Below are 15,046 nucleotides of genomic sequence, written 5' to 3'. Positions count from 1 at the left end.
CTGGCTTACTTCACTCTGTAAAATAGGCTCCAGTTTCATCCACTTCATTAGAACTGATTCAAATGTATTCTTTTTAATGGCTGAGTAATACTCCATTGTATATATGTACCACTGATTTCTTATCCATTCATCTGCTGATGGACATCTAGGTTGCTTCCATGTCCTGGCTATTATAAATAGTGCTGCGATGAACATTGGGGTACATGTGTCCCTTTCATTTCTGGTTTCCTCGAAGTGTATGCCCAGAAGTGGGATTGTTGGGTCGTATGGCAGTTCTATTTCCAGGTTTTTAAGGAATCTCCTCATTATCCTCCAGAGTGGCTGTACTAGTTTGCATTCCCACCAACAGTGTAAGAGGGTTCCCTTTTCTCTACATCCTCTCCAGTGTTTATTGCTTGTAGACTTTTGGATAGCAGCCATTCTGACTGGCATGAAATGATACCTCATTGTGGTTTTGATTTGCATTTCTCTGATAATAAGTGATGAGCATATTTTCACGTGTGTGTCAGCGATCTGTATGTCTTCTTTGCAGAAATGTCTGTTTAGTTCTTTGGCCCATTTTTTGATTGGGTCATTGATTTTTTGCAATTTAACTGTAGGAGTTGCTTGTATATTTTTGAGATTAGTTCTTTGTCAGTTGCTTCATTTGCTATTATTTTCTCCCATTCTGAAGGCTGTCTTTTCACCTTGCTTAGAGTTTCCTTTGTTGTGCAGAAGCTTTTAATTTTAATTATATAACATTTGTTTATTTTTGCTTTATTTCCAACATTCTCAGAGGTGGGTCATAGAGGATCCTGCTGTGATTTATGTAGGAGAGTGTTTTGCCTATGATGCCCTCTAGGACTTTTATAGGTTCTTATCTTACATTTACATCTTTAATCTATGTTGAGTTTATTTTGGTGTACAGAGTTAGAAAGTGTTCTAGTTTCATTCTTTTACAAGTGGTTGACCAGTTTTCCTAGCACCACTTGTTAAAGAGATTGTCTTTAATCCATTGTATATTCTTGCCTTCTTTGTCAAAGATAAGGTGTCCATAGCTGCATGGATTTATCTCTGAGCTTTCTATTTTATTCCATTGGTCTATATTTCTGTCTTTGTGCCAGTACCATACTGTCTTGATGACTGTGGCTTTGTAGTAGAGCCTGAAGTCAGGCAGGTTGATTCCTCCAGTTCCATTCTTCTTTCTTAAGATTGCTTTGGCTATTCGAGGTGTCTTTTTTTCTGTTTGTTTGTTTTGTTTTTATATTTCCATATAAATCGTGAAATTATTTGTTCTACCTCTGTAAAAAAACAAAAAAAAACAAAAAAAACACAAGCTGGAATCAAGATTGCCCAGAGAAATATCAATAACCTCAGATATGAAGATGACACCACCCTTATGACAGAAAGTGAAGGGGAACTCAAAAGCCTCTTGATGAAAGTGAAAGTGGAGACTTTGAGCTGAAGCTTCCAAGGAAAGAGGCTCACTATTATGCCCCAGAGCACGGATCCCAACATATACTATCTCTCAATCCTCCACCAAGTGCCAGAAGATAATAAAAAGTGTTAAATCATTTGACTGGCCATGTCCAGGATTAAATAAGGTTGTGTTCTCAGTTCAACTCCATGTTTTTTGTCTGAATGTCTCAGAAGATGGTAAGAAGAGGGAAGGAATATTTTTAATATTTAAAGAATTCAGCTCTGGCAATCTGTACTTTAGGATCTAGACAAGACAAGATGACTCATCATTTGCCAGTTTCCAGTAAGAGAGAAGAAATACAGCTCCACCCACCAGAACACCGACACAAGCTTCCTTAACCAAGAAACCTTGACAAGCCACCTGTACAAACCCACACACAGCGAGGAAACGCCACAATAAAGAGAACTCCACAAACTGCCAGAATACAGAAAGGACACCCCAAACTCAGCAATTTAAACAACATGAAGAGACAGAGGAATACCCAGCAGATAAAGGAACAGGATAAATGCCCACCAAACCAAACAAAAGAGGAAGAGATAGGGAATCTACCTGATAATGATTTCTGAATAATGATAGTGAAATTGATCCAAAATCTTGAAATTAAAGTGGAATCACAGATAAATAGCCTGGAGACAAGGATTGAGAAGATGCAAGAAAGGTTTAACAAGGACCTAGAAGAAATAAAAAAGAGTCAATATATAATGAATAATGCAATAAATGAAATTAAAAACACTCTAGAGGCAACAAATAGTAGAATAACAGAGGCAGAAGATAGGGTTAGAGAATTAGAAGATAAAATGGTAGAAATAAATTAATCAGAGAGGATAAAAGAAAAACGAATTAAAAGAAATGAGGACAATCTCAGAGACCTCCAGGACAATATTAAACGCTACAACATTCGAATCATAGGGGTTCCAGAAGAAGAAGACAAAAAGAAAGACCATGAGAAAATACTTGAGGAGATAATAGTTGAAAACTTCCCTAAAATGGGGAAGGAAATAATCACCCAAGTTCAAGAAACCCAGAGAGTCCCAAACAGGATAAACCCAAGGCGAAACACCCCAAGACACATATTAATCAAATTAACAAAGATCAAACACAAAGAACAAATATTAAAAGCAGCAAGGGAAAAACAACAAATAACACACAAGGGAATTCCCATAAGGATAACAGTTGATCTTTCAATAGAAACTCTTCAAGCCAGGAGGGAATGGCAAGACATACTTATAATGATGAAAGAAAATAACCTACAGTCCAGAATATTCTACCCAGTAAGGATTTCATTCGAGTATGAAGGAGAAATCAAAAGCTTCTCAGACAAGCAAAAGTTGAGAGAATTCAGCACCACCAAACCAGCTCTCCAGCAAATACTAAAGGATATTCTCTAGACAGGAAACACAAAAACGGTGTATAAATTCGAACCCAAAACAATAAAGTAAATGGCAACGGGATCATACTTATCAGTAATTACCTTAAACGTAAATGGGTTGAATGCCCCAACCAAAAGACAAAGACTGGCTGAATGGATACAAAAACAAGACCCCTACATATGTTGTCTACAGGAGACCCACCTCAAAACAGGGGACACATACAGACTGAAAGTGAAGGGCTGGAAAAAGATTTTCCATGCAAATAGGGACCAAAAGAAAGCAGGAGTAGCAATACTCATATCAGATAAAATAGACTTTAAAACAAAGGCTGAAAAAGAGACAAAGAAGGTCACTACATAATGATCAAAGGATCAATCCAAGAAGAAGATATAACAATTATAAATATATATGCACCCAACCCGGGAGCACCACAGTATGTAAGACAAATGCTAACAAGTATGAAAGGAGAAATTAACAATAACACAATAATAGTGGGAGACTTTAATACCCCACTCACACCTATGGATAGATCAACTAAACAGAAAATTAACAAGGAAACACAAACTTTAAACGATACAATAGACCAGTTAGACCTAATTGATATCTATAGGACATTTCATCCCCAAACAATGAATTTCACCTTTTTCTCAAGCGCACATGGAACCTTCTCCAGGATAGATCACATCCTGGGCCATAAAGCTAGCCTTGGTAAATTCAAAAAAATAGAAATCATTCCAAGCATCTTTTCTGACCAAAATGCAGTAAGATTAGATCTCAATTACAGGAGAAAAACTATTAAAAATTCCAACATATGGAGGCTGAACAACACGCTGCTGAATAACCAACAAATCACAGAAGAAATCAAAAAAGAAATCAAAATTTGCATAGAAACGAATGAAAATGAAAACACAACAACCCAAAACCTGTGGGACACAGTAAAAGCAGTCCTAAGGGGAAAGTTCATAGCAATACAGGCATACCTCAAGAAACAAGAAAAAAGCCAAATAAATAACCTAACGCTACACCTAAAGCAACTAGAAAAGGAAGAAATGAAGAACCCCAGGGTTAGTAGAAGGAAAGAAATCTTAAAAATTAGAGCAGAAATAAATGCAAAAGAAACAAAAGAGACCATAGCAAAAATCAACAAAGCCAAAAGCTGGTTCTTTGAAAGGATAAATAAAATGGACAAACCATTAGCCAGACTCATCAAGAAACAAAGGGAGAAAAATCAAATCAATAACATTAGAAATAAAAATGGAGAGATCACAACAGACAACACAGAAATACAAAGGATCATAAGAGACTACTATCAACAATTATATGACAATAAAATGGACAACGTGGAAGAAATGGACAAATTCTTAGAAAAGTACAACCTTCCAAAACTGGACCAGGAAGAAATAGAAAATATTAACAGACCCATCACAACTCGGAAATTGAAACTGTAATCAAAAATCTTCCAGCAAACAAAAGCCCAGGTCCAGACGGCTTCACAGCTGAATTCTACCAAAAATTTAGAGAAGAGCTAACACCTATCCTGCTCAAACTCTTCCAGAAAATTGCAGAGGAAGGTAAACTTCCAAACTCATTCTATGAGGCCACCATCACCCTAATACCGAAACCTGACAAAGATCCCACAAAAAAAGAAAACTACAAGCCAATATCACTGATGAACATAGATGCAAAAATCCTTAACAAAATTCTAGCAATCAGAATCCAACAACATATTAAAAAGATCATACACCATGACCAAGTGGGCTTTATCCCAGGGATGCAAGGATTCTTCAATATCCGCAAATCAATCAATGTAATACACCACACTGACAAATTGAAAAATAAAAACCATTGATTATCTCAATAGATGCAGAGAAAGCCTTTTACAAAATGCAACACCCATTTATGACAAAAACTCTCCAGAAAGCAGGAATAGAAGGAACATACCTCAACATAATAAAAGCTATATATGACAAACCCACAGCAAACATCATCCTCAATGGTGAAAAATTGAAAACATTTCCTCTAAAGTCAGGAACAAGACAAGGGTGCCCACTTTCACCATTACTATTCAACATAGTTTTGGAAGTTTTGGCCACAGCAATCAGAGCATCAAATGAAATAAAAGGAATCCAAATTGGAAAAGAAGAAGTAAAACTCTCACTATTTGCAGATGACATGATCCTCTACATAGAAAACCCTAAAGACTCCACCAGAAAATTACTAGAACTAATCAATGACTATAGTAAAGTTGCAGGATATAAAATCAACACACAGAAATCCCTTGCATTCCTATACACTAATAATGAGAAAACAGAAAGAGAAATTAAAGAAACAATTCCATTCACCATTGCAACGGAAAGAATAAAATACTTAGGAATATATCTACCTAAAGAAACTAACGACCTATATATAGAAAACTATAAAACACTGGTGAAAGAAATCAAAGAGGACACTAATAGATGGAGAAATATACCATGTTCATGGATTGGAAAAATCAATATAGTGAAAATGAGTATACTACCCAAAGCAATTTATAGATTCAATGCAATCCCCATCAAGCTACCAACAGTATTCTTCACAGAGCTAGAACGAATAATTTCAAAATTTGTATGGAAATACAAAAAACTTTGAATAGCCAAAGCGATCTTGAGAAAGAAGAATGGAACTGGAGGAATCAGCCTACCTGACTTCAGGCTCTACTACAAAGCCACAGTCATCAAGACAGTATGGTACTGGCACAAAGACAGAAATATCGATCAGTGGAACAAAATAGAAAGCCCAGATATAAATCCACGCACATATGGACACCTTATCTTTGACAAAGGAGGCAAGAATATACAATGGATTAAAGACAATCTCTTTAACAATTGGTGCTGGGAAAGCTGGTCAACCAGTTGTAAAAGAATGAAACTATACCACTTTCTAACACCATATACAAAAATATACTCAAAATGGATTAAAAATCTAAATGTAAGACCAGAAACTATAAAACTCCTAGAGGAGAACATAGGCAAAACACTCTCTGACATACATCACAGCAGGATCCTCTATGACCCACCTCCCAGAACATTGGAAATAAAAGCAAAAATAAACAAATGGGACCTAATTTACCTTAAAAGCTTCTGCACATCAAAGGAAACTATTAGAAAGGTGAAAAGACAGCCTTCAGATGGGGAGAAAATAATAGGAAATGAAGCAACTGACAAACAACTAATCTCAAAAATATACAAGCAACTCCTACAGCTCAACTCCAGAAAAATAAATGACCCAATCGAAAAATGGGCCAAGAACTAATTAGACATTTCTCCAAAGAAGACATACAGATGGCTAACAAACACACGAAAAGGTGCTCAACATCACTCATTATCAGAGAAATGCAAATCAAAACCACTATGAGGTACCATTTCACACCATTCAGAATGGCTGCAATCCAAAAGTCTACAAATAATAAATGCTGGAGAGGGTGTGGAGAAAAGGGAACCCTCTTACACTGTTGGTGGGAATGCAAACTAGTACAGCCTCTATGGAGAACAGTGTGGAGATTCCTTAAAAAACTGGAAATAGAACTGCCTTATGATCCAGCAATCCCACTGCTATGCATACACACTGAGGAAACCAGAAGGGAAAGAGACACATGTACCCCAATGTTCATCACAGCACTGTTTATAATAGCCAGGACATGGAAGCAACCTAGATGTCCATCAGCAGATGAATGGATAAGAAATCAGTGGTACATATACACAATGGAGTATTACTCAGCCATTAAAAAGAATACACTTGAATCAGTTCTAATGAGGTGGATGAAACTGGAGCCTATTATACAGAGTGAAGTAAGCCAGAAAGAAAAACACCAATACAGTATACTAACGCATATATATGGAATTTAGAAAGATGGTAACAATAACCCTGTGAATGAGACAGCAAAAGAGACACTGATATATAGAACAGTCTTATGGACTCTGTGGGAGAGGGAGAGGGTGGGAAGATTTGGGAGAATGGCACTGAGACATGTATAATCTCATGTATGAAATGAGTTGCCAGTCCAGGTTCGATGCACGATATTTGACGCTTGGGGCTAGTGCACTGGGATGACTCAGAGGGATGGTATGGGGAGGGAGGAGGGAGGAGGGTTCAGGATGGGGAACACACGTATACCTGTGGTGGAATCATTTTGATATTTGGCAAAGCTAATACAATTATGTAAAGTTTAAAAATTAAATAAAATTTTAAAAAAAAGAAAGAAAGTGAAAGTGGAGAGTGAAAAAGTTGGCTTAAAACTCAATATTCAGAAAATTAAGATCATGGCATCTGGTCCCACCACTTCATGGCAAATAGATGGGGAAACAGTGGAAACAGTGTCAGACTTTATTTTTATGGGCTCCAAAATCACTACAGATGGTGACTGCAGCCATGAAATTAAAGGACGCTTACCCCTTGGAAAGAAAGTTATGACCAACCTAGACAGCATATACAAAAGCAGAGACATTACTTTGCCAACAAAGGTTCATCTAGTCAAGACTATGGTTTTTCCTGTGGTCATGTATGGATGTGAGAGTTGGACTGTGAAGAAGGCTGAGCGCCGAAGAATTGATGCTTTTGAACTGTGGTGTTGGAGAAGACTCTTGAGAGTCCCTTGGACTGCAAGGAGGTCCAACCAGTCCATTCTGAAGGAGATCAGCCCTGGGATTTCTTTGGAAGGAATGATGCTAAAGCTGAAAGACCAGTACTTTGGCCACCTCATGCGAAGAATTGACTCATTGGAAAAGACTCTGATGCTGGGAGGGATTGCGGGCAGGAGGAGAAGGGGACGACAGAGGATGAGATGGCTGGATGGCATCGCTGACTCAATGGACGTGAGTCCGAGTGAACTCTGGGAGTTGGTGATCGACAGGAAGGCCTGGCGTGCTGCGATTCATGGGGTCGCAAAGAGTCGGACATGACTGAGTGACTGATCTGATTTGATCTGACCTGTGAAAAATACTGTTGGTGTTTGGATAGGTATTGCACTGAATCTATAGATTGCTTTGGGTAGTATACACTTTTTCACTATATTAATTCTTTTGATCCATGAATACGGTATATTTCTCCATCTACTAGTGTCCTCTTTGATTTCTTTCAGTAATGCTTTACAGTTTTCTATATATAGGTCTTTAATTTCTTTAAGTAGATATATTCCTAAGTTTTTTATTCTTTTCGTTGCAATGGTGAATGGAATTGTTTCCTTAATTTCTCTTTCTATTTTCTCATTATTAGTGTATAGGAATGCAAGGGACTTCTGTGTGTTGATTTTATATCCTGCCACTTTACTATATTCATTGATTAGCTCTAGTACTTTTCTGGTGGAGTCTTTAGGGTTCTGTATGTAGAGGATCATGTCATCTGCAAACAGTGATATCTTTACTTCTTCTTTCCAAATTGGATTCCCTTTATTTCCTTTTCTGCTCTGATTGTTATGGCCAAAACTTCCAAAACTATGTTGAATAGTCGTGGTGAATGTGGGCATCCTTGTCTTGTTCCTGACTTTAGGGGAAATGCTTTCAATTTTTCACCATTGAGAATAGTGTTCGCTGTGGGTTTGTCATATATAGCTTTAATTATGTTAAAGTATGCTCCTCCTATTCTTGCTTTCTGGAGAGTTTTTATCATAAATGGATGTTGAGTTTAATCAAAGGCTTTTTCTGAATCTATTGAGATAATCATATGGCTTTTATTTTTCAATTTGTTAATGTGGTGTATTACATTGATTGATTTGTGGATATTGAAGAATCCTTGCATCCCTGGGATAAAGCCCACTTGGTCATGGTGTATGATCTATTTAATACGTTGTTGGATTCTGATTGCTAGAATTTTGTTAGGGATTTTTGCATCTTTGTTCATCAGTGATATTGGCCTGTAGTTTTCTTTTTTTGTGGCATCTTTGTCAGGTTTTGGTATTAGGGTGATGGTGGCCTCATAGAATGAGTTTGGAAGTTTACCTTCCTCTGCAATTTTCTGGAAGAGTTTGAGCAGGATAGGTGTTAGCTCTTCTATAAATTTTTTGTAGAATTCAGCTGTGAAGCCGTCTGGACCTGGGCTTTTATTTGCTGGAAGATTTCTGATTACAGTTTCAATTTCCATGCTTGTGATAGGTCTGTTAAGATTTTCTATTTCTTTCTGGCTCGGTTTTGGAAAGTTGTAGTTTTCTATTAACTTGTCCATTTCTTCCACGTTGTCCATTTTATTTGCATATAATTGCTGATAGTAGTCTCTTATGATCCTTTGTATTTCTGTGTTGTCTGTTGTGATCTCTCAATTTTCATTTCTAATGTTATTGATTTGATTTTTCTCCCTTTGTTTCTTGATGAGTCTGGCTAATGTTTTGTCAATTTTACTTATCCTCTCAAAGAATCAGCTTTTGGCTTTGTTGATTTTTGCTATGATCTCCTTTGTTTCTTTTGCATTTATTTTTGCCCTAATTTTTAAGATTTCTTTCCTTCTACTAACCCTGGGGTTCTTCATTTCTTCCTTTTCTAGTTGCTTTAGGTGTAGAGTTAGGTTATTTATTTGACTTTTTTCTTGTTTCTTGAGGTATGCCTGTATTGCTATGAACTTTCCCCTTAGGACTGCTTTTACAGTGTCCCATAGGTTTTGGGTTGTTGTGTTTTCATTTTCTTTCACTTCTATGCATTTTTTTAATTTCTTTTTTGATTTCTTCTGTGATTTGTTGGTTATTCAGCAGCATGTTGTTCAGGCTCCATATGTTGGAATTTTTAATATTTTTTCTCCTGTGATTGAGATCTAATCTTACTGTATTGTGGTCAGAAAAGATGTTTGGAATGATTTCAATTTTTTTGAATTTATCAAGGCTAGATTTATGGGCTAGCATGTGATCTATCCTGGAGAAGGTTCCATGTGCGCTTGAGAAAAAGGTGAAATTCATTGGGGATGAAATGTCCTATAGATATGAATTAGGTCTAACTGGTCTACTGTATCAGAAAAAGTTTGTGTTTCTTGGTTAATTTTCTGTATAGTTGATCTATCCATAGGTGTGAGTGGGATATTAAAGTCTCCCATTATTATTGTGTTATTGTTCATTTCCCCTTTCATTATTGTTAGCATTTGTCTTATATATTGCAGTGCTCCTATATTGGGTGCATATATATTTACAATTGTTATATCTTCTTCTTGGATTGATCCTTTGATCATTATGTAGTGTCCTTCCTTGTCTCTTTTTACAGCCTTTGTTTTAAAGTCTATTTTATCTGATATGAGTATTGCTACTCCTATTTTCTTTTGATCTCTATTTGCATGGAATAACTTTTTCCAGCCCTTCACTTTCAGCCTGTGTGTGTCCCCTGTTTTGAGGTGGGTCTCTTGTAGACAACATATGTAGTGGTCTTGTTTTTGTATCCATTCAGCCGGTCTTTGTCTTTTGGTTGGGGCATTCAACCCATTTACATTTAAGGTAATTGTTAATAAGTATGATCCCATTGCCATTTACTCTACAGTTTTGGGTTCGAGTTTATACATCGTTTTTGTGTTTCCTGTCTAGAGAATATCCTTTAGCATTTCTTGAAGAGCTCGTTTGGTGGTGCTGAATTCTCTCAGCTTTTGCTTGTCTGTAAAGCTTTTGATTTCTCCTTTATATTTGAATGAGATCCTTGCTGGGTACAGTAATCTGGGCTGTAGATTATTTTCTTTCATCAATTTAATTATGTCTTGCCATTCCCTCCCGGCCTGAAGAGTTTCTATTGAAAGATTAGCTGTTATCTTTATGGGAATCCCCTTGTGTGTTATTTGTTGTTTTTCCCTTGCTGCTTTTAATATTTGTTCTCTGTGTTTGATCTTTGTTAATTTGATTAATATGTGTCTTGGGGTGTTTCACCTTGGGTTTATCCTGTTTGGGACTCTCTGGGTTTCTTGAACTTGGGTGATTATTTCCTTCCCCATTTTAAGGAACTTTTCAACTATTATCCCCTCAAGTGTTTTCTCATGGTCTTTCTTTTTGTCTTCTTCTTCTGGGACTCCTATGATTCGAATGTTGTGTTGTTTAATATTGTCCTGGAGGTCTCTGAGATTGTCCTCATTTCTTTTAATTAATTTTTCTTTTTTCCTCTCTGATTCATTTATTTCTACCATTCTATCTTCTATTTTGCTATTCCTATCTTCTGCCTCTATTAGTCTACCATTTTTTGCCTCCAGAGTGTTTTTGATCGCATTTATTGCATTATTCATTACATATCCACTCTTTTTTATTTCTTCTAGGTCCTTGTTAAACCTTTCTTGCATTTTCTCAATCCTTGCCTCCAGTCTATTTATCTGTGATTCCATTTTTATTTCAAGATTTTGGATCATTTTCACTATCATTATTTGGAATTCTTTATCAGGTAGATTCCCTATCTCTTCCTCCTTTGTTTGGTTTGGTGGGCATTTATCTTGTTCCTTTACCTGCTGGGTATTCCTCTGTCTCTTCATCTTGTTTATATTGCTGAGTTTCAGGTGGCCTTTCTGTATTCTGGCAGTTTGTGGAGTTCTCTTTATTATGGAGTTTCCTCAGTGTGGGTGGGGTTGTATCAGTGGCTTGTAAAGGTTTCTTGTTTAGGGAAACTTGTGTTGGTGTTCTGGTCAGTGGAGCTGTATTTCGTCTCTCTGGAGTGCAATGAAGTGTCTAGTAACAAGTTATGAGATATCAATGGATTTGGAGTGACTTTGGGCAGCCTGTATATTGAAGCTCAGGGCTGTGTTCCTATGTTGCTGGAGAATTTGCGTGCTATGTCTTGCTCTGGAACTTGTTGTCCCTTGTGCGGTGCTTGGTTTCAGTGTAGGTATGGAGGCGTTTGATGAGCTCCTATCACTTAATGTTCCCTGGAGTCAGGTATTCTATGATGTTCTCAGGATTTGGACTTAAGCCTCCTACTTCTGGTTTTCAGTCTTATTTTTACAGTAGTCTCAAGACTTCTATACAGCACCACTGATAAAACATCTAGCTTAAAGATGAAAAGTTTCTCCATAGTGAGGGACACCCAGAGAGGTTCACATAGTTACATGGAGAAGAAAAGAGGGAGGAGGGAGTTAGAGGTGACCCAAATGAAATGAGGTGGAATCCAAAGAGGACAGAGCAAGCTAGTCAGTAATCACTTCTTTATGTGCACTCCACAGTCTGGAGTGCTCAGAGATGTTCATGGAGTTATACAGAAAAGCAAAGAGGGAGGAAGAAGACAGAGAAGGCTAGGAGGATAAAAGGGAGGAATGAAAAGGAGAGAGACAGATCCAGCCAGTAATCAGTTCCCTAAGTGTCCTCCACAGTCGGGAATACACAGAGATTCACAGAGTTGGGTAGAGAAGAGAAGGGGGAGGGAGGAGACAGAGGAGACCTAGTGGAGAGAAAGGAGAGTCCAAAGGGGGAGAGAGCAGTCAAGCCAGTAATCTCACTCCCATGTAAAAATAGGTACTGAAGATTGGGTTCTTAAAGGTAAAAAATTGATAACAAATACCAAAAAGCAAGTATTAAAATTCTAGAGTAGAGGTTAGATTTTCAAAAATACAATATTAAAGAAAGAAGAAGAAGTTAAAAAAAGTCAAAAAAGTTATTTTAAAATACCTATACATATGAAGTTGGCTTTAAAAAATAGTATTTTTTTTTTTTTGAAAAGTAATCAGATCACATCAGATCAGTCACTCAGTCGTGTCCGACTCTTTGCGACCCCATGAATCGCAGCACGCCAGGTCTCCCTGTCCATCACCAACTCCCGGAGTTCACTGAGACTCACGTCCATCGAGTCAGTGATGCCATCCAGCCATCTCATCCTCCGTCGTCCCCTTCTCCTCCTGCCCCCAATCCCACCCAGCATCAGAGTCTTTTCCAATGAGTCAACTCTTCACATGAGGTGGCCAAACTACTGGAGTTTCAGCTTTAGCATCATTCCTTCCAAAGAAATCCCAGGGCTGATCTCCTTCAGAATGGACTGGTTGGACCTCCTTGCAGTCCAAGGGACTCTCAAGAGTCTTAGCCAACACCACAGTTAAAAAGCATCAATTCTTCAGCGCTCAGCCTTCTTCACAGTCCAACTCTCACATCCATACATGACCACAGGAAAAACCACAGCCTTGACTAGACAAACCTTTGTTGGCAAAGTAATGTCTCTGCTTTTCAGTATGCTATCTAGGTTGGCCATAACTTTCCTTCCAAGAAGTAAGCGTCTGTTAATTTCATGGCTGCAGTCACCATCTGCAGTGATTTTGGAGCCCATAAAAATAAAGTCTGACACTGTTTCCACTGTTTCCCCATCTATTTCCCATGAAGTTGTGGGACCGGTTGCCATGATCTTCATTTTCTGAATGTTGAGCTTTAAGCCAAATTTTTCATTCTCCACTTTCACTTTCATCAAGAGGCTTTTTAGTTCCTCTTCACTTTCTGCCATAAGGGTGGTGTCATCTGCATATCTGAGGTTATTGATATTTCTCCCGGCAATCTTGATTCCAGTTTGTGTTTCTTCCAGTCCAGCATTTCTCATGATGTACTCTGAATATAAGTTAAATAAACAGGGGGACAATATACAGCCTTGACGAACTCCTTTTCCTATTTGGAACCAGTCTGTAGTTCCATGCCCAGGTCTAACTGTTGCTTCCTGACCTGCATACAAATTTCTCAAGAGGCAGATCAGGTGGCCTGGTATGCCCATGTCTTTCAGAATTTTCCACAATTTTTTTGTGATCCACACAGTCAAAGGCTTTGGCATAGTCAATAAAGCAGAAATAGATGTTTTTCTGGAACTCTCTTGCTTTTTCTATGATCCAGCGGATGTTGGCAATTTGATCTCTGATTCCTCTGCCTTTTCTAAAACCAGCTTGAACATCAGGAAGTTCACGGTTCACATATTGCTAAAGCCTGGCTTGGAGAATTTTGAGCATTACTTTACTAGCGTGTGAGATGAGTGCAATCGTGTGGTAGTTTGAGCATTCTTTGGTATTGCCTTTCTTTGGAATTGGAAGAAAACTGACCTTTTCCAGTCCTGTGGCCACTGCTGAGTTTCCCAAATTAGCTGGCATATTGAGTGCAGCACTTTCACAGCATCATCTTTCAGGATTTGGAATAGCTCAACTGGAATTCCATCACCTCCACTAGCTTTGTTCGTAGTGATGCTTTCTAAGGCCCACTTGACTTCACATTCCAGGATGTCTGACTCTAGGTCAGTGATCATACCATTGTGATCATCTGGGTCGTGAAGATCTTTTCTGTACAGTTCTTCTGTGTATTCTTGCCATCTCTTCTTAATATCTTCTGCTTCTGTTAGGTCCATACCATTTCTGTCCTTTATCGAGCCCATCTTTGCATGAAATGTTCCTTTGGTATCTCTGATTTTTCTTGAAGAGATCTTTAGTCTTTCCCATTCTGTTGTTTTTCTCTATTTCTTTGCATTGATCGCTGAAGAAGGCTTCCTTATCTCTTCTTGCTATTCTTTGGAACTCTGCATTCACATGTTTATATCTTTCCTTTTCTCCTTTGCTTTTCGCTTCTTTTCTTTTCACAGCTATTTGTAAGCCCTCCCCAGACAGCCATTTTGCTTTTTTGCATTTCTTTTCTATGGGAATGGTCTTGATCCCTGTCTCCTGTACAATGTCACGAACCTCATTCCATAGTTCATCAGGCACTCTATGTATCAGATCTAGGCCCTTAAATCTATTTCTCACTTCATATCTCTACACACAAAAAAGAAGAACTTGAAGATAGGCCATGTATTCATGCATCAATTCAAATATATCTTTTCTTATTACTCAAACATATTTTTTCACATATATCACTCATCTTCGTCACTCTTATCCAAATGGGAATAGAGTTGTATTAGGTTTACTGAGATGAACATCCATATGTTTCTCGTTCAATTAGCTCATTTTAGATTCTAACTCTTGCTTTTAAAACTTTAAATAGCTGCTGTATTTCCTTCCTCTTCCATCAGTGTAATGAAATAATATTTTTATTTGAACTTGCTTATTTTAGCTAACTACATAAGTAGAAAAGTATTCTTAAAACTTTCATGAGTTGGGGAATGGGGAGAGCACTGAGAATATTATCACTTAATGATCACCGTAATCTTATGCGGAATTCTGGGGCGAAAGTATCCAATACATTATCAAATGTATTTCTCTTTCTTAGCATGAAGTGAGGTGACCAGATATGCTAGATTAGCTAGAAGTCTCCATTTTTGTTTTTGTTGTTGCAGTTGGCTGCCTTTGAATGACA

The sequence above is a fragment of the Bos indicus genome, chromosome X (assembly GCF_029378745.1).
Source record: "Bos indicus isolate NIAB-ARS_2022 breed Sahiwal x Tharparkar chromosome X, NIAB-ARS_B.indTharparkar_mat_pri_1.0, whole genome shotgun sequence".
NCBI classification, from domain to species: Eukaryota; Metazoa; Chordata; class Mammalia; order Artiodactyla; family Bovidae; genus Bos; species Bos indicus.
The sequence above is the reverse complement of the archived record's forward strand: the minus strand, read 5'-3'. Positions refer to the sequence as shown.